Source organism: Dioscorea cayenensis, unplaced genomic scaffold (assembly GCF_009730915.1).
Source record: "Dioscorea cayenensis subsp. rotundata cultivar TDr96_F1 unplaced genomic scaffold, TDr96_F1_v2_PseudoChromosome.rev07_lg8_w22 25.fasta BLBR01000208.1, whole genome shotgun sequence".
Lineage (NCBI taxonomy): Eukaryota > Viridiplantae > Streptophyta > Magnoliopsida > Dioscoreales > Dioscoreaceae > Dioscorea > Dioscorea cayenensis.
In genome coordinates, this window is record NW_024086599.1 from 6,324 (window position 1) to 26,234 (window position 19,911).

At 37.9% G+C, this 19,911-nt stretch overlaps 1 pseudogene; it reads right to left on the reverse strand.

Annotated features, from left to right (window-relative positions):
• Positions 1–2,821: 2,821 nt before the first annotated feature.
• Positions 2,822–3,454, reverse strand: LOC120253786 (annotated as a pseudogene).
• Between the last annotated feature and the right edge of the window lie 16,457 nt (positions 3,455–19,911).

Sequence of the window (19,911 nt, forward strand, 5' to 3'; positions counted from 1 at the left end):
AATATTTTATGTTGTTCACCGTTCGAATCCAACAAGAACAAGACAAAAAATGGTAAAATTATTGTAATACCTTTGTAAAAGGAGGTGATCTCATTGTCATCATGGATGGGAGACTTTATACCAACTTCCATTCTAATAAAACACATCGAAGTCGTGAACACATACTTTCAGGTTTCCACTAATACTTGGAAAACCATATCAGCCACTTTGGTATATAGCCATGTTAGGGAAACCTGATATACTTAAAAAACACGGGTGTATAATTCTACATGGCCAAGAAATGGTTATGTAATTCCACAAGGTTAAGAACATGAGCATGTTCAGACCCGTGTATCTCTCTATATATTAACACGACCTCCATCATGGACATAGGCCTATGAACTCTTTGTATATCAACACGACCTCTAACATAAGTGTGTTTAGGCAAGTGTTATCTCTCTGTACACTACAACAATATATATCTATAGCTACAAATTCATAGCCACAAAATATATTTTTGTAGCAAAAACATTACAATAGCTATAGACAAAGTCATTTGTAGCTATCTATAATTTGATTGGATTTTTTTAGTTACAATGATCATTAATTCATAGCAAATAGATTATTTTTCTTTTGATATCTTGATTTTGTGGCAATAACTAATTTTCTAGCCACTATTTTTTAGACACAGTAAACAGTTTATTTAGTTACAAATAGTAATTTCTTGTGGCAATAATGATTTTAAAATTTAGATACTAGCCACTGTGGGATCGAAAATATGCATCTGGCATCATGAAAAGACACCAGACAATATATTGAAGCACAAATGTCATATTTTGTTTTGTGGGTTCTTTCATTCCTAATAGGGGCAAGCCCCTATTATTAATTACCCCAGATTAGAAATCTTAGGAACCTCCGATTAAGGGCAAAAGGTACAAGTAAAAGCAAGAAGATTTATGAATTATAAATAAACATATTTACTACATCACTTATATGTACATATCTATATATATATATATATATATATATATTTTATCGCCGCTGCTGCTCGTGCCTTTGTCACTCGCTGCTCGCCAGATTGCCATTTTTGAGACGTATATTTCATTACCGCCTCTTTTTTTATAATTTTGGTCACCGTCTTGAAATGAATAGACCACCAACGCTTTTGTCTTATTATCGCGTATATATCTCATTGCCACCTTTGAGATAAATTTAACTACTATCTCGAGACCAACATCCTGGTTGTTGCTTTGAGATTAGCAAAAGATGCTATCATTTCTAGATTTATTTATTTGTTTATTTATTTATTTATTTAAATCTATTTCAAATCCACGCTATTATAGAGGATTTTTTTATTTATTTGAGTATACATATATATTTAGGGATAGATATATATGTACCCATGTGTATGACAAGTGGGACTATTTTTTTAAAAAAAAACATGCACAAACATGCACGTGAAATCGCATATTTCTAAAAAATTTTATCATTCATCATTTTTTAATTAATTAATTTTTTTATTCTCTTCTCTCTCTTTTTATTTTTTTATTATTTTTTTTTTCATCTCGGGCAAACGAACATGCTTTCTCATTCTTTTATTACTATTTATGCCCTTTTTTTCCATACACGTATGCATGCCCCCCTTTTTTTTATTATTATTTTTACATTTTTACTTATATGCACACATAACATGCATCCCCGGTCCATGTATTTTTTGGATTTTATTGTTATTATTATTATTATTTTTAAAAAGACCAAAGCACGCATGCATACATATATTCCATGTGTACCAAAGAACACCACTTGTATTTGTTTTTTTAGATCATCAAAGACAGTGACAAAGTCATGCTTTTGTCGCTTCATCGGCATCCATTAACCCGACCATTAAATGCATGCATCTCTGCTTTCCTTTACATACTTGAAATCATCAAGTCTTGAAGTGCTACCGCTAATGGACTTAAGATCAATGACCTATGCATTGATATATAGATATATATATATCTCCGGACGCTGAATACAATCACTTCGCCAATGACTCCACTAGCATTAGTAGCGTGAACTTTGATAATGTGGGTAGCTATTCACTTGTCTTGGTCACACATTTTTAATATCTTTTTACGAATGAAAATGAGATCAAATCTATAAAGGATTATTGTCTCGCAAATCATCGTTAGCCTCTACACCCATCATTTCGGCCAGACGGAGAATTAGCAGCAGCAAGGACTGATGTTCTTGAGTTGAGAATTATTGTTATTCCTGTTTTGGCAATAGATATTGTTTACTGCTTCATGGCAATTTTATTTATTTATTATTTTAAAACATAAATCCCTCACTCATGTTTCTAATTATTAGAAGTGAAGTTTTCTTCTGATTCCATTTGCCATGGATATTGATCTTAAGTCTACTATCCTTGCCAAGATGCCAAGTAGCCACTCACGTACATCCCATGCAATTTTTTTATTATTGTATACATATATTGCATGCTTTTTGATTCTTTTTTATTATTATTATTATTATTATTATCTACTGCACTTCTCCTGGGTTGCACCCCGATGATATTCCTCTTCTTCTTCTTCTTCTCTTTTTTTTTTTTTATTTTTTTATATATGATTTATGAATGTTTTTTTTTATTACTCCATATGCATGCATGTCATGCTTCTCATTATCATTTTTTTATTTTGCTTCATTATTTTGTCATGGACATGTGCATACTTCTCAAAAAAATTTGTAATACACGGGTACATGTATGGTGGGCCTTTAGGCTTCTCATTTTTTATTATTTTATTATTATCATTTTTATTCATCATTTTTTTTTTATATATTTTTTTAGGTCTCAACAATCTCAATGACTCGCTTTGGGAGTGACGCCTTCATAGTAATTGTAATGTATATCCTTCTTAAGAATCAGAATAGTCAGCCACAGTGATCAATATTGGAGCATTAACGCAGCTAGCCCTCATGCACTCCATTTCCTCCAATGTAAGATAGGCCATCCTTGGTCACTTCATTCCGCTTTAACTCTTAGATGTTTGAGCAAAGCTTCTTCAATTTCACGAGAACCACGTATCATACAAGGTGTTATGTCGCAAGCTCAAAAAGGTGATATTTACCAACTTTTGTCCTGTTAAACATCGAATAAAAAAAAGTAGCAACTTCATATACACGAATTGGAGCAACTCTCTAATTTTTAGTCACTCGCGTTCATCGCAGTAAACCGGAAGCCATCCACCATGTTGTCACTGCGCTATATCCAACAAAGGAATAACAAAGAGATTGCTTTATAGTTGAGGGATAATGAGATAGTATCTCCTTAACCTGCTCCTTGTTTGCTTGACTAAAAATCCCAAGGCATGTCAGGATTGTTATTCGGCGAGTCAATGTGGTAGTTCAGCCCGGTGGAGAGGGATCTGGAGACAAGTGTGACCTTTGGGGATCCATGGAAAGCCGTGCGGATCTCGAACACACATTTCGCCATCTAGGCGGGGCCACTGGAGACATGGCGCCCGGGCGGAGTTGGGAAGTGGAGTGAGGGAGAAGTTGAACTGTGATGGAGATTGAGATTACAAGAAGATGAGTGATTGAGAGCAAGAGTGAGCATCGTCCCATGGTGAATCAACAACACCATCAAACAAGCTACGAAGCGTTTATAATCAAAGAATGATGATAATAGAAGCTTCACCGGTTGGCGCATTATTTCAAACCCATTCAACCTTGATACGGGCTTCCTCAACGGGTCGTATGGCGAGCAAAGGATAAGCATCGGGTGGCAGTGCAATGAGGCAAGTGAGTACCACCATGGTTGGCGGCATTATCTCGACCCACTCAACCATGACTGCAACTTTTTTTGGCAAGCAAAGAAGTGGCAAGCAACGCGACAAAGATCTCGAATTCTCTTCTTTTTCTTTTTATCTAATATATCTATATCTATATCTATATATGGTAGTATAAGGGAGAGAGATAAAACCTTATAGCTCTATCCTTCTTCCTCTTTCGGATCCTCACTTTTTTCTCCCTCCCTTCTTTCTCGATCTCCTCCCACCTTTTAAAAAGAAAAAACGGATCTTATCTTCTTTCCACCAACCCTCCACAAATCACAACAAAGGGGTGAGGATAAAAATTTTTTTAAAATTTTTTAATAGTTTTTATTTCTTTTTATTTTATTTTTATTTTTATTTTATTATTTTTTTATTATTTTTATTATTTTTATTATTATTATTATTATTTTTTAAATTTAAATTTGAATTATAATTTCAAATTTAAAAATTTAAATTTCGAATTTTTTTTCTATTATTATATTTTTTTAAAAAAAAATTAAATTTTGATTTTTTTTATTTATTATTATTTTTTTAAAAATTTAAAAAATTTAACTTTCGAATTTTTTTATTATTATTATATTTTTTTTAAAAAAGAAATTTAAATTTCGAATTTTTTTTATTTATTATTTTTTTTAAATTTAAAAAATTTAAATTTCGAAATTTTTTATTATTATAATTTTTTTAAAATTTAAATTTCGAATTTTTTTTTTATTTATTATTTCATTATTCGCATTTTATTTATTATCTTATTAATATTTTTATTCTTATAAAAAAATTCACTCTACCTCGAGATACGTGACTCGGTGCTTCGTGATTTGCATTTCTCCCATTGCCCTCGAGATCCGCTCTCATGCCTCATAAAATTTAGGATTGCCTCGAGATGTGTGTTTGGGCTATCCAAGATTTGAGATTGCCTCAAGATAGGGGTTCTCGTGGGTGATCTTGTAATAATAATAATTTTTTTGCCTTGAGATATGTTCTCAAGGGCAACTTTGTAATTTGCATTTTGTATTTAACTTGGAATTTACATCCTAGTCCAAGACAATCAAATAATCAATTAAGATCGGATTAGGATCATTTAAATTTTTAATTCTAAATATATCTACGATTAGGATATATTAGAATTTAAATTAAATTGGAATTTGGTTTCCATTAAGACATCGAATTTTATTAGGACATGCGTTATATTATTTATATAAACAAATGCCCCCTTCCTACTTGTCTCACGTAAATTCTTTTTCGGTGAGTTTGAGTGAGAGAAGTAGGAATCCCCAATCTTTTTCATGGCTAATATATCTCAACCTTTTTGGGATATGAACCAAAAATTATAATGAAGTTCCCCTAGGTCGAACCTTCATGCGCCCTACACTCCTATGTTTGATTCTCAAGCCGAACCCGCAATCATATATGAAGGAGGAGAACAATCGAGTGGGTGAAGCGCTATCCAAAACCGCATGGTTATTGCTAAATTGTCCACAAACCGCTGGTTTGAAGACGGCCTAACTCGATGCAATTTGCTTAAAAACCTCAAGGAGAAGTGAAAGATTTGAAGACATTCAAAACCCTTGGGTCAAGAATCATCAATCACCGCCTCGGATGGAAGGGAAGGGAACCAATCCAAACTAATTTGATCGATCTTCCATATTATGCAGAATGGGCCAAATTCATAGTTAATAACTACTCCAACGAGCTATCTGAAGCAGAATTGACGGGCGGGATTGTGTCTTCAGTCGGTCGCTACGATTTTTGACATAAACTTTTTATAAAGCGCTAGTAGAACTATGGTGTCCCGACACTAACACTTTCCACTTCTTGCACGGAGAAGTTGGGATTTCATTATGGGATATCAAGGAATTGGGAGGACTTCCAATCACCGGAGACATCTATGATGAAGTCATACCTCCTAATGACACAATTTGTCAAGATATGATCCTCGAACTTTCTATTTTTAAGAAATCTTTTTCGACATCTTTCAATGGCTCTCAAGGCAAAAGCGTCGATCGAAGATGTATTCTTTTGAGGATCGGTGGAGTTCTTCAGAAATCAAGATATAGCTCCCTGGCCATAGATCGGCGTCTAATCCCTCCAATGCTTGTTTTCAAGGCAGATTTAGTTGCTTTCATAGCATTGTGGATTTGCTTTTTTATCATGCCGGGTGATCGCAAAGCACTAGACCAGAGTTTTTTATGATGGCATGCAACATTGCGCACGGGAGGAGAGTAGCTTTTTGCCCCGCAGTGCTAGCACGCTTATACTTAGGCTTAAAATGCCATGGCTAAACACGTAAGAGGACCGAGATATTCCACCACAATGTTCCCCGCTCATTTCTTGTATGCTTTGAGTCGGGTTATTATTTTCGGAGCATATATCTCAAAAAGGAGGATAGACGACAATACCCTCAAGTATCCCCTGGGTTGTCGAGAATATCAAGATGTCGCAATTTATGAATTCCAACACGACTCGCTTACCAATCCTATATATGTGAGGAACTTTATCCCGACATGAAAGCAATTTCATATCTCGCCCTTTCTCGCTCATGCACCATAATGACGAGGTGGTACGAGATTCCGTGACACCCGATCGACCATATGTATTGGATTCATATACCATGGAATATGTGATAAATCTCGCTAGGAATTCTTCCGCCTCAGTGCGTGGAGATTTTTTTGCGTAACCTTATAATCCACATCGATTTGGGCGCCAATTTGATACGATCAAGATACTCCCGGCTGCTCATTAATATTCCCTGTGAGGGCTCCTTCTCTCGAATTCTTGCGGGTACTCGCTCCATCTTTTCTCGCCAAAGGACATCTAGCTCATTCTACATCCCGATGCACGATAGAGAAGGGAGACTTATACTTGTTTATGCATGTAAATGGTCGAGAACCCGTCGAAGCTTTTTTTCAAACAGAGGCATTCATTGTTGATCCAAGATGACTTCAGAGACAAGAGACACATTAATAGGGAGCGAGGGCAATCTTCAAGGGTCACGATTTATCAACTAAAATATATTCATTGATGACACCGATCTTACTATCGACCCAGCTTGTCTCATCAAAGCGTACAAAGAACTGAAGGTATGTCAATTTTTATTTATTCAATTATTTGTTTATTTATTTCTCCAAAAAGAAAAAAATCAATTGTTCCTTTTACCACTTTTTCTTTCACAAAGAAAAATTTTTTTCAAAAACCCTCGTGAATTTTTTTCTTTTTCTTTTTCACGCCCCTTTTTCTTTTTTTCTTTTTGATTTTTTTATTTATTATCTTTTCCAATGATTTTTCTTTCTTTTCCTTCAAATCTGATGATTTTTTTTAAATTTTAATTTTTTTTTTAAATTCCGAATTTTTTATTCTTCTTTTTTTCTTTTTTTTTAATTAATAAATTTTTTTTATCTTCAAAAATTCGAATTTTTCACTAAAAAAAATTTTTCGACTCAAAAATTAAACTTTTGTGTTTTTTTATTTGACTCAAAGTCAAACTTTGTAATTTCACACTTTTTTACTTGACTCAAAGTCCAAATTTTGACTCAAAGTCAAACTTTGTAACTTCATACTTTTATTTGACTCAAAGTCCAAGTTTTAACTCAAAGTCTATTTTTCAATATAGGGATACAAGTTCATGACACCCCATTAGACAATGTTAGGGTTATTCAAAGTCCTTCAAGAATTGATGATGTTCCCACATTAGATCTAGAGATGCACATGAGCTCCCATGGTAAGAAATATCTCTTTTCTCCCTCATCTATGCATCTTTAATGAATCTTGATGACGCCTTATATCTAGATCAAATGAACGAACAAGATTTAAGTGTCGGCGCTCAAGAAAAACATTGAGTTGGCAACGATGTTGGGATGGAAGACAATATTGGAGTAGAGGAAAATATTGAGATTGAAGAGACTCTTCCAAATCCACTACAAGGTATATTTTCATTTCTCCGTAAATTTTGCAACAAAGCCCTTAGTTATTATTATTATTTTGTTAGGGGATGCACCCGTTGCCTTGGAAAATGAGCTCCCGCAAAACCCGTCAATAATCCAAGAAGGTTTTAAATATATATTATTTATTTATATTTTTTTCTTCATCGGATAACGATATTATTATTATTTTTTTAGCGATTCAAGAGAATGAAAGTATTTCATCTCTTAGTCAAACTCCTCGCAAGTTTTTATAAAAAGATGCCCCCTCTTCAATGGAGAGTGATGGCGGAATACTCATGTCGAGAGTGTACCTTGTGATAGCAAAAAAACGCTTAGCATTGAAAAACACGCCTCGTAATAGTGATAACGCTAATGTTGATACCACACCTCTAGGAATGCGTAATCTAAGGTATTATTTATTTATTTACTTTCTCTTTTTCCTTCTCTTCGCGAACCTCCATGATATATGTATATATATATATATATATATTTTCTTCTTCTCTTTCGGGTTTTTTAGACGCCCAAGAAATTGCCAAGGACGCTCATACTCCCACTCAAGAATTGGAAAGTGATGGCTCTAATGCCGATCTAGGGATTACCATTTTGCCGTAATGCTCCAAGGTTTTTTATTATTATTATTATTATTTATTGAAGGTCAAAAATTTCTTTTGTATATTCTCTTTGTAGGTTCAAAGAATATACCAAATGTAGTTTTACGCCACGAGACGAGATGATCAACAACATCAAGTCCCCTCAACTATCACAACTACCAAGACATCATCAACAAAGTAAAGGAATCAAAATTACTCTTTCAACCTTTCAACGTTGATTTGAACAATCTAGAGCCTTTCATAGAGAAGATCGCTCGATGTGCATCCTATGCTAAAGAAGCCTCAGAGGATCCTAATGTTCAAGCTTGCATACGTAGTCAACAAGCCAAGGCATGCGTACACGAGAGAACTTTGGCACTTGAGCATCTTAACAATCTCAGGACAGACTGGACCAATGACATAAGTGCGAATAAGGAGAAGTATCAAAAACTTGCTGAAAGGGAACATCAACTTCAAGTTGAACTTTGCGAGGTTCAAGGCACAATGAAGACTCTGAGCGAAAAGATGGCGGATTCAATGGATCTGCTTGAAGCCTCCGAGCATACACAGCGTAATCTTCGTTGCATTGATGAGGCCAAGACACAACTTGTCGAGAATCAAGGAGAGAACTTAGATACCCTCTTATGGCTATTTTCACTAAAATGGTTTTGACGAGTTGGAAGAAGCAAAAAGAATCATTGTTGAAATTTCATCGGGCATTAAAGAGCCCTTTTCTCTCTCTTTTCTTGCTTTCCTAGTTTGTTTTTCTTAGTTTGTTTTTTTCTAGTTTGTTTATGCTTTTAGCAATTGATTTTAACACATTGGTCATGGACATTTGATTTGAATAAACCTTAGCTTTATTTTTCTTTTTCTCATGCCTTTTGTTTTTCTTTTTTTATGGAATACTTGGAAAATTGAAAATCATGATTGATTTTTTTCCTTCTTTTTTTATTGCCTTTTTTGAATGAAAGTCTTGTATTTGTAGACATTTTCGGCCAAATTTTGGAATAATTTTATAAACCATTCATCCACTTGATAGCACCATGGTTAAACAAAGTGAATTAGACAAAAACAAGGTCTTTGAATTCAAAATTTTTTTATGATAATCAAATGAGCTCAAATTCCAATCTCCACCGTTCATCTTAGAGATAAGGAACTTATAAATGACTGTAAAAAGTTTCACTAAAAATTGAATATGATTTGATATAGCGATGCTTGACTTGATGATGAGGTAGCTAGGGCAGGAATTTAGGCAGATCCCTACCTCTAGATTGGCGAATTTTTTTATAATAGACATATGAACTTAGAATCCAATCGTGACTGTTCATATTGAAGATTAAGATGCCTTGATCATATAGAAAAAAACTTTCAAGAGGATTGAAGCTCTTTTTGACTATCTGATCTTAAGCTAGAATTTGATTATGATGTAATGACAATCATCAATAAATTTCCATGTTTGTCTTGTGATTTTTATTTTTGATAATTGGTGGACTTGAGACCAAATCATCACCGTTTCATATTGAGCATTGTCAAGTTTGAAGTTTGCACAAAAAAATTTTCAGACCGATCCGAATTTTTGGCATGGTCCGATTAATACCTTGATCAACATTGAACATAGAGAAGTGGTATCCTGCAATCATGACCCACAATCCCTCCTTGCTTCTATAAATCATTTAGACTTTAAATCATATTTCAAACTGCTTTAGATTGAAGATTAAACACGTATTTATGATTTGAAAGAAATTTTAGGGTAATCAAAGATAATTTGGTCACCCGATGAAGACCTTTGATTGGAGCAATATCATCAAAGAAACTTTTAGCTTTTCATGCATAGGATTTTGTATGTTTTGTTTTCTTTTTTTGTTTTGTTTTGTTTTTGTTTTTGTTTTTTGTTTTTTCTTTTTGTTTTTGTTTTTTTTTTTTTTTGTTTTTGTTTTTGTTTTTTGTTTTTGTATTAATTAATTTGTTTTTTTATTACAGACAGTGGACCAATGTATTTGCCTCGGGAAGCACGCTTAATCGTGCATGACCGGGCTCTACATAGCTCTGGACGCTCCTTCATAGACAAACACGTGTCTCCTTATTTCATTGAAAGAATTTTTAGTACATGGTATGATTTTTAGTACATAAATGCATGAAAACTAAATGTTTTGCCTCGAGAAATACATTTAATTGTATATGACTAGTCTACCCTCAGGAGGGACCGTACGCTCCGCCATAGGCAAAACATTTTTTTACATTAAACATAATATTTCTTCAAGAAACGGCCATTGATGGTGGCATCGGTCTTTCTCCGCTGGTATCGATAAGTTGATATGCTCCTCCTTCAGAGACGATCTCCACAACATAAGGGCCTTCCCAATTTGCTTTTGAATTTGCCCCTCAGCCTTTTTGTTGGTGATGATGGGTCTTCCGAGGACAAGGACCATCTCTCCTTTGGTAAAAGTCCCGAAAACGAGCCATCTTGTTAGTATGCTTGAGACATTTGTGCTTTGTAGACTTCTGAGATTTTGTTGCACCCCCTAATCTTTTTTTCATCAAGAGAGTCCAACTCATCCAAGCTGGAGTCTAACATTATCCTCATTAGAAATTTCATTTTGCAATGCCATCCTTAGGGAAGGGTATCCGGATTTCGAGAGGTAAGACCGCCTCGGGCCCAAATACCAAAGAATATGGCGTGCACTCGTGTCGGAGTCCTATAGGTAGTGCGACATGCCCATAGCATCTCCGGGAGTCTTTCATGCCAATCTCTTGTTTTTTAGACACCGCTTTTTCAACAACTTTGAGAGAGTTTTGTTGAATGCTTCCGCCAATCCATTTGTTCTCAGCGCTATAAATGGAGGTATATCTCCAATCTATTTTATGATGCTGTGCAAATCTTCCGACCTTGAAGCTTCTGAAAGAGGGGCCATTGTCTGAAATAATTCTTCTTGGAGTCCCAAATCTATATAAGATGTTTTCCCTGAAGAATTTGAGGATATTCTCAGTTTTGACTTCTCTCAGCGGGATTGCTTTTCGCCCCATCCGAAAAAGTAACTGCTGCAGCCCAATATGAATCGATGCCCCAAAGATGATGGTGGTTCAATAGGACCGATTATATCTGCTCCCTCATATCTCAAAAGGGCCATGAAGAGGTCGTGGGGTGTAAAGGATTTGGATGTTGATGAATAAAAGTCTCCATGTATCTCGACATAGATGACATTTTCTAGCATAATTAATGCAATTCCAACCATGGTTGGCCAAGAATATCCCCAAGCGCTTAATCTTGAGTCGCATCTTGGGTCCGGATTGGGTGCACCACATATCCCTGAATGTATATCATGCATAACTTCTGGGCTTCTTCATATGAGAGGCACCGCAGAGTAATTGATCATATGACCTACGGTACAATATATCATTTATGAGGGTGAATCTTAGGGCTCTTCGCTTTATCTGAAGACCTTTTGATTTATCCTCAGGGAGTTTATCATATTTCAAATATTCCATGAACGGTTGTCTCCAATCTTCTTTTGGCATTTCGAGAGTGAAGATTCCAGATCGCTCTCAAAGATTTTCCTCTCGACTTCGCTCGGGATCGTATCTAATGGGTCTTCTATTTTTATGGTTATATGGATTTCTTCATAATTTGATTTCGCCAGCCTCTTTGCTACTTTCGCCAAAGAATCGCCTTCTCCATTTTTCCTCGATCTTGAAAACCCTCCTCAATCGCACTTTGGGGAATTTTTCTTCATCGATTTTTGACCTTCTTATAATATTTAAGAAGTTCAGTTTGTATATCTTGTAGTCTCCTCTCGACTTGCTTGATAATGAGTTGTGAGTCTCCAAATATGTGTATGTCTTGATCCCCATTTTCGATTACCGCCCAAACCAGCCTATGAGAGCTTCATATTCTGCCTCATTGTTTGTACATGGCTCCGTGAGGGAGAGAGCATATCTGAGGATCCCTCCTTCTCGGTGTGACGTAACACAAGTCCTATCCCGGCTTTTGAATTTTGTGGGATTTGGGAACATAAGTGCTCGGTTTTATAGATGACGCCCATCAAAGTATAGTCGCCACCTTGTTTCTTCCACCATTAATGTCTCTTCATCGTGAGATCAAGATTAAGTGGTGAATCATCGTGAGAGGATGTGCCGCTAGAAAGTCCGCAAAGCTCCCGCCTTTAATTGCCTTCTCGTGGAGTATACTGCTATATCAAATTCCATCGAATCAATGCCCATTTTGCTAGTCTTCCCGTAAGCAACGGCCCTGGCCATAAGGTATTTGAGTGGGTCTATTTTTTGATATGAGTATTACTTTTATGCGCTAGCAAGTAGTGTCTCAACTTCTTGATCCGCAAAACACCAAGGCTAGGCAATGCTTTTTCAATTGGCGATATTTACCTCGCCCCTACCAACATCCTCGCTAAGGTAATATAACGCATTTTCTTTTACCTTCTTCATTATTCCGAGCCAACATAGCCCCCAAAGACCCCTTCCAATGCGGTCCGTATATAAGATCGAGGCTTTCCATGAATCGGGCTGCTAGTAATCGGTGGATTCAACAAGCATCGCTTAATGTCATCGAAAGCTCTCGACATTCATCATCCCATTTGAAAGGGAGCATTTTTTTCTTGACCAATTTAGATAAGGGCTTGCATCTCCTGCAGAGGTTGGAGATAAATCTCCGACATGCTAAACGACCTGGAAGGAGCGCAATGCCTCAATGTCCGAGGAGGTGGCATTTCCAGGATCGCCTTTTATCTTGAGGGATCTATCTCTATTCCCCTGCGCCTCACGATGAAGCCTAGGGAATTTTCCTGCAGAGGACTCCAAAAGCACACTTCATGGGATTCATTTTTCAACTTGTATTGTCTCGAGATGCGTAAAGACTCGGTCCCTCAAATCATCAAGATGCTTGTCTTTGAATTTGTTTTTAACCACAAGATCGCTCTACATAGCATCTCGACAACTTTGTGAATTAAATCATCAAATATTCTAGTCATAGCTCCTTTGATATGTCGCCCTCAGATTCTTCTAATCCGAACGGCATTACCCCTATAGTAATAGATTCCCATGGGTGTTCGAAAGCAAGATTCTTTTCGATCATCCGGATGCATTTTTAATTTGATCAGTATCCGTAATATCCATCCATAAAGGAGAACATCTCTGCACTCGCAAGTATTGTCGATCATGATCTCCATAACTGGGAGAGGAAAATCATCCTTGGGACATGCCTTGTTCAGATCTCTGAAATCAACACATATCCGTATTTGCCCATTCTTCTTTTTCATCGTGGACTATGCTAGCTATCCAATCGTGGTACTTCTCTCTCCGATAAAATTTGCTTCAATCAGCCTTCTTGGTCTCTTTCTATCACCTTTCTTCTAAGTCAAACTTCATCTTCCTTGGTGCCCTGCTTGACTCGAATAGCATTAGGATCAATGGCCAGCCTCTGAACGTAGCCACCTCATCATCCAATCCCTCGCATTTCATTATAGTTCCAAGCAAAGGGCAGATATACTCCTTCAAGAGAGCCTTGAATGATGATTTTTCTTCTTCTGATAGTTGTGCACTTAGGAAAGTCGGCCTTGGGTCATCATTGCTTCCCAAGTCGATTTCAACCAACTCATCAATTGTTGCTTGCCCCCGCCTTCTAGTTCGAGTGGTGCATTTTTTTCATCTTTATTTCCTCCTCCTCCTCCCCGCAATGTTACCATGTAACATGAGTGCTTGGAAAACCTCGTAATAGCCTATCCCATTCTTGTCTATCTCGTGAGGATGCCACAACCTCGCGAAAGCCCCGATGTGACCTCGCTTGACCACTTGATTTTTGCTCCCAAATCTCTCAACTATCGTCCCCGAGCTTGTTGGGGTAATGGCTTGGGAAATTTATGGGTTGAGCTTCATCATCTTCTATTTCTTCAATATTTATGATATCATCATTTAAGGTCTTCTTGCTCTTGTCCTTATAAAAGAGAATGCCTCTCCTTTTCATGCACGAAATGGCACATAAAATGTTTTTAAATGCTCGACTCGTATTTTTACATTCAAGTCATCCAAGGATTTGTATAGCCCATCGTGATCCTCGTGAATGTATAATGCATTTTTCTTCAGCAGATCCTTTCAATTTGACCCTTACTTTGGTGTATATTCCAGCATCGCTCTCATCTTCTCGATGACCATCGTCACCACCAAAGTGAGGTGGCGCTCGGTTCTTTTTGGAGCATGTGAGTAGTTTCTAGCCTGCCTCGATCAAAGACACTTCTTCCTCAAGTGGCAATTTGCCCCTTTGGTTGGTTTGGATGTGTTAAGATAATACCTGCATCCTCATAGTGTACTTTTGTGGATGCCAAAGGGTTGATCTCTCCATCAATTCTCAACTCTTCCCCATCCACCAAATATTTTTGCGATTGATGCAATGTTGAAGGAACCACCTGGGTTCTCATGAATCCATGGCCTTCCTAAGAGGGGTTTTTATAGGACGATCGCCAATTACATGAAATTTCACATCGATGATATTTTTTCCAAACTTTAAGGGGAGAGTGATCGATCCCAATGCCTTTTGGTCGTGCTGATTAGCTCCCGGATAATAATCCTCTCCGAAGATAAGTGGTATACTTCAAGAGCCAATGCTCAAGAGTATTGAGGGTCATTAAATTCAAAGAAGACCCCCGGATCAATCAAAACCCGGCTGATCTTTACTCCATCACAAAAACCCCGTCACATATAGTGGTCCTGCTGTGTGCCGTAGTCCCAAGTAATAGGTCCTCATTTGTGAAAGATCACCAAGATGTATGAGATGCATATAGGGCTTCTTTTATGTCGACTGCTAAGTATGCTTGATACTCCCTCGTGATTTTGTAGGGCATGTATTAAAGACTCCCGACCTTAGCCGACATCATCAATGCATCGTATATACCGAGGAGGCCGGGACTTTCTTCAAATGTGCCAAAATATTGTAGTTTGGTTTTTCAAGGGTTTCTTGGGGAGACATTCTCTTCTTCAATCATCTTCCCTTTATCTCGATTATTTGAACTGGGAACCCTGCCTTAGTCAAGTGTTTTCCCGCCTAAGTCAGCATCCGATGTATATGTTGTGGTGCTTCATCTTCCTCCTCGTGGAAGTTTAGCTCATCTTCCGAATCATCATGAGCATTTATAGTATAACATCTCACCTTTTTCTTCAAAGTAATCCTCGATGTGAGTGTCAAATTTCCGAGAAACCTCGTCCTTGCAACCATTTTTGGAAAGCTTGACATTCTTCTATGGTGTGTCCTCGTAGCCTGCGATATCGGGAGTAGCTTGAATGTCTCACTAAGATGCATTAGGCCGCTTTTGGGTTTATGCAAATTCAATCCATTTTTCTATAGCCCCTGATCAAAAAGCTCTTTCCTTTATCTTTCCCCGATAGATCTTTCTTGATATTTGTTGTTTTAGAAGGGGTCGGAGAATCCACTCACTCAAACAAAAATTTTGTCCTCGATGATTCTCGGAGGATATGTCCTGCATTCATCCCACTCAAAGATCTTCAATGTGTAACTCGCTGAGCCTATTAGCCGACCCTCGTCACCCTTTGAATGAAAGCATGGATGTCTCTCACCGGCATGACTTTCTTCAAGACCTTATATTTTGGGGTCTTCGGGTGTAATATGGTTCTTTGGACATTAGTTGTGGGTAGGGCTCCAAGAGCTCTGCTGCTCGCTTTCTTTACTCTTTTCCCCTAATGCTATCTTCTTTCTTTGCTTTTTCATCGACATAGGGTCGACTGTAGACGGTCATATGATCTCTTCCCGCTCGTAAAAAGCTATCATATTCATCATCATCTTCGGGTTATATAAAGGTTCCCTCCTGAAATAACCCCGCAAGTCTCCACTTGCACATCTTCTTCATTTCCAATTTTCTCGCTAATTCCCTCGAGTAACTCCCTCGATTTCTTCAGAAAATAATCTCTCGAGGGCAATCGTAACCCCTTCTTTTCCTCGCTCATATTCTTCAAGGGTCTCAATATACCTCAATAACAGATTTCTTGTGCTTTTGATTGTTCGCGCTTTTGCTTTCTTTTCTGTCTTTTCTCTTGACCCGCTTTGTCCTGCGACCTTTAGCGAGGTTGCCGAGAGCGTCTAAATGATCCCCTGCACTCAACCCAACCTTTTAACATCTTCATTGATCTTTTGATACAAATATCTCCCATAACCTTCTCGGGACAGCACAAGGTTTGTCATCTTCCTCGTTGATGTAAATATCACCTTGTTACCAACCACCTGAAATCTTCCCTTTCGACGACCCTTCCGGGTTTAGTACGTCACGTAGCGATATGTTCACCGGTCAGCTCTGGACAAAGACATTCTTTGAGAGTGTGATTTTGCTCCTCTTGGTATTGTCGCCGACCCAATCCCTTGAAAAGACATAACAATCTTTCTATTGTATGTCCCAACACCCTATGATATGGACAATGAATTGATGATCCGTCTCTGTCTTTGCTTTTCTTCGTGTCTTTTTGGTATCTGTGGAGTCGCAGACCTCTCTCACAAAGATCTTTGAAGATTTTTATGTACTTTATCTCTTCCTCAAGGAATACTTTTTATTCATCCTATCCTTCAAGGAAGGAAGAGGTTTTCGACTCATTGTCGAAAGTAGCACCTAAGCTAGGTACCTTAGCTTGTTCCGCTTATGGGACTCGCACACCTTTTCCCCTTCTCAATATTGAAGGTAGTAGCAAAGTAGTACTCGACGCCTCTGCTTTTTCTTGGATTTGTTCTTTATTACCCTCGAAGTGGTTTGAAATCGACAACACCTTCTGCTCGGTCCTTTCCAATTTTAGCTTGTGAGATTAAGCCCTTGAATGTAGTGATGCTAGATGTACTCAAGAAAGCGTGACATCCAACTATCAATGTTCCCAGCAATAAACCCACCGCCCGTCACCGATCGAGTGTGTTGTTCACATTTGATGCTCAAGTTCCTCCATCTCATAATGTAATTCCACTCACTTTTTCATCTTTGTTTTGGCGATAGTGGCTACTAGGTCAAGAATTGTGATTTTTGTCACTTATGCCCCCAAACCGCACTCTAAATGCATCTTTTAATCGACGCCATGTTTGAATCGACTCGGGCTGCGATTTGCATACTATTCAAATGCTACTCCCCGCTAGACTTGCAGAGAACTCGTCTGAGGAGGAAGCGATGGCTTTCGCACTTGTATCTCCACAAGCCGGACAAATGAGCTAAGTGTTGGTCGATTGCTAATCCCAAAGAATTGCTTGAATTTAGGAACATTATATCCTTGGGGTAAGGCACCGTGTCGTGTAGCCGGATAGGGCTTGTCTCCATCTCGCTCGTCTCAATTCCTTTCGCTTGATTTAATTCAATAACTACCATTCACAGTATCTCTTCCCGAGTCATTACAAACCCTGATTGTTCTCGAACAGAGCATAAGAGGTTCTTCCATGTTCTCGTCACTCAAGGTTTCCTTTTGGAGGTGGTGTTGGACTCCCTCGACCTGCGACATTCTCCATAGGAAACCGTGGGGTTACCCCTTGCTCAATTGGCTCCTCGTGGCTTCTCCTCACTGGCCGCAGTTGGACTCCTCGATCTTCCCGCTCGTTCGTGCTGATTTTCCATGAGGATTTTAATTTGTTTTTTGCATTTGTAACATTGACCCCATCAACATTGCCATGTTGTCATCGAGTCTTTGATATTCAGATGATCACGATGTCCCTTTCGAGGAATAAAGACATGTTCATCCTCTTCATCTTCATTTAGTTGCTTTCACATCTTTTGTGCTTTCCTTAGTACATGGAGTGGTGGAAGGCTGTCCCTATCCCTTGCTCCCTCATGTATGGCACATGGCTGAATCTTCTTCTCCATTCGGAGAGTTCTGCTCGCTTTCTACGGATCTCAGAACAGTCCCTGTGAGTTCTTGTTCAGCGTAGGATCTCCTCTCGCTTCAAAGAAATTCATAATGACTAGTGTGTATTTCCACATCTCGTGCATCGTATACTTTTTCATCTTTCATTTCCTCCTCCATTGAAATTTAGACCCGCTAACCTTTGGGTTGATTTCTTGTAGGAGCTAAGCTTATCAAACACCTGCCTTCCGCCTATCGTACATCAATCGCTTTTTCTTTGATAGAATTCTTTGGTCTAATCTTCTCCGACCGCAATTTCTCTTGATGTCATGGTAAGTCTTGTAGAGATTCTCGACCAAATGAATTACTGTGATAGGATTTTGGAGGTCTACCAACTTTGTTTTCACTCAGTTGGGAACGCAGTGTCAGTAGTGGTTGCGCTCTTTTCTCACTCGTAGTTAAGAGGTTCAAATGAGTTGTCATTGCATTCATTTGATTATTTTCGTGCGCCTCGAAATCCATACAAAAATCCACCTTTGTTTCTTTGGAATCTTAACTCTCCTTTGTGTGAGCCTCAAAAACACACCTTTCTTCTTCGTGTGTCTTCTATCTCGATGAGTGGAAAAATCCACCTTCCCGCCTTTCGTCAGTAATGCAAAGGTGGGTTCATCATCCCCATCATCATTCATGTGAACCACCCTCTTAGGGGTGGGATAGCCTCCTCAAAACATGACATAGTCTTTGGTGAGTCCTGACATCGCGATCCTCCACATGCGTGAATAATCACATTGGGGCGACGCCTCGACGGAAGCTGTGGACCTGCTGTGGTCCTCTCAAGGCTGTCGGGTCTCGATAGGGAACCCAGATGCGACCCCGAGTATGGTGCCAAAGGCTCACCATCCTGCATCAGGTTGAATGTGCAAGCTGTGCTGCACCCCCCTCTCGCCAAGGAAAATCTGTGAGTCTGGACTCCAGATGTGGTTGAGTTTTGAGTGCCATTTGTTTTTCGCTTCGCAGAAAAACAAAAAGAAACATGATTAGATTTCTTCTATAGGATGTAGGAACAACGCCTTTACTTGTACTTTTGGCCTCAAAGATGGAGGAAGAATGGGATCCCACCGCGTGCTGTAATTTAGTGATCGGAAAATATGCATCTCGCATCAGGAAAACAGACACCGCATAATATGCATCAAAGCACAAATGTCATATTTTGTTTTCGTGGGTTCTTTTCATCTCCTAATAGGCAAGCCCCTATTATTAATTACCCCATGTAGAAATCTTAGGAACCTCCCATTAAGGGCAAAAAGGTACAAGTAAGAGCAAGAAGATTTATGAATTATAAATAAACATATTTACTACATCACTTTATACGTACATATCTATATATATATATATATATATTATCGCCGCTGCCGCTCGTGCCTTGTCACTCGCTGTTCGCCAGATTGCCATTTTGAGACGATATTTCATTACCGCCTCTTTTATAATTTTGGTCACCGCCTTGAAATGAATAGACCACCAACGCTTTTGTCTTATTATCGCTGCTATATATCTCATCGCCACCTTGAGATAAATTTAACTACTATCTCGAGACCAACATCCTCGTGTGTTGCTTTGAGATTAGCGACAGATGCTACTCATTTCTAGATTTATTTATTTGTTTATTTATTTATTTATTTAAATCTATTTCAGTCCATAGCTTATTATAGAGGATTTTTATTTATTTGAGTATACATATATATTTAGGATAGATATATATAAACCCATGTGTATGACAAGTGGGACCAT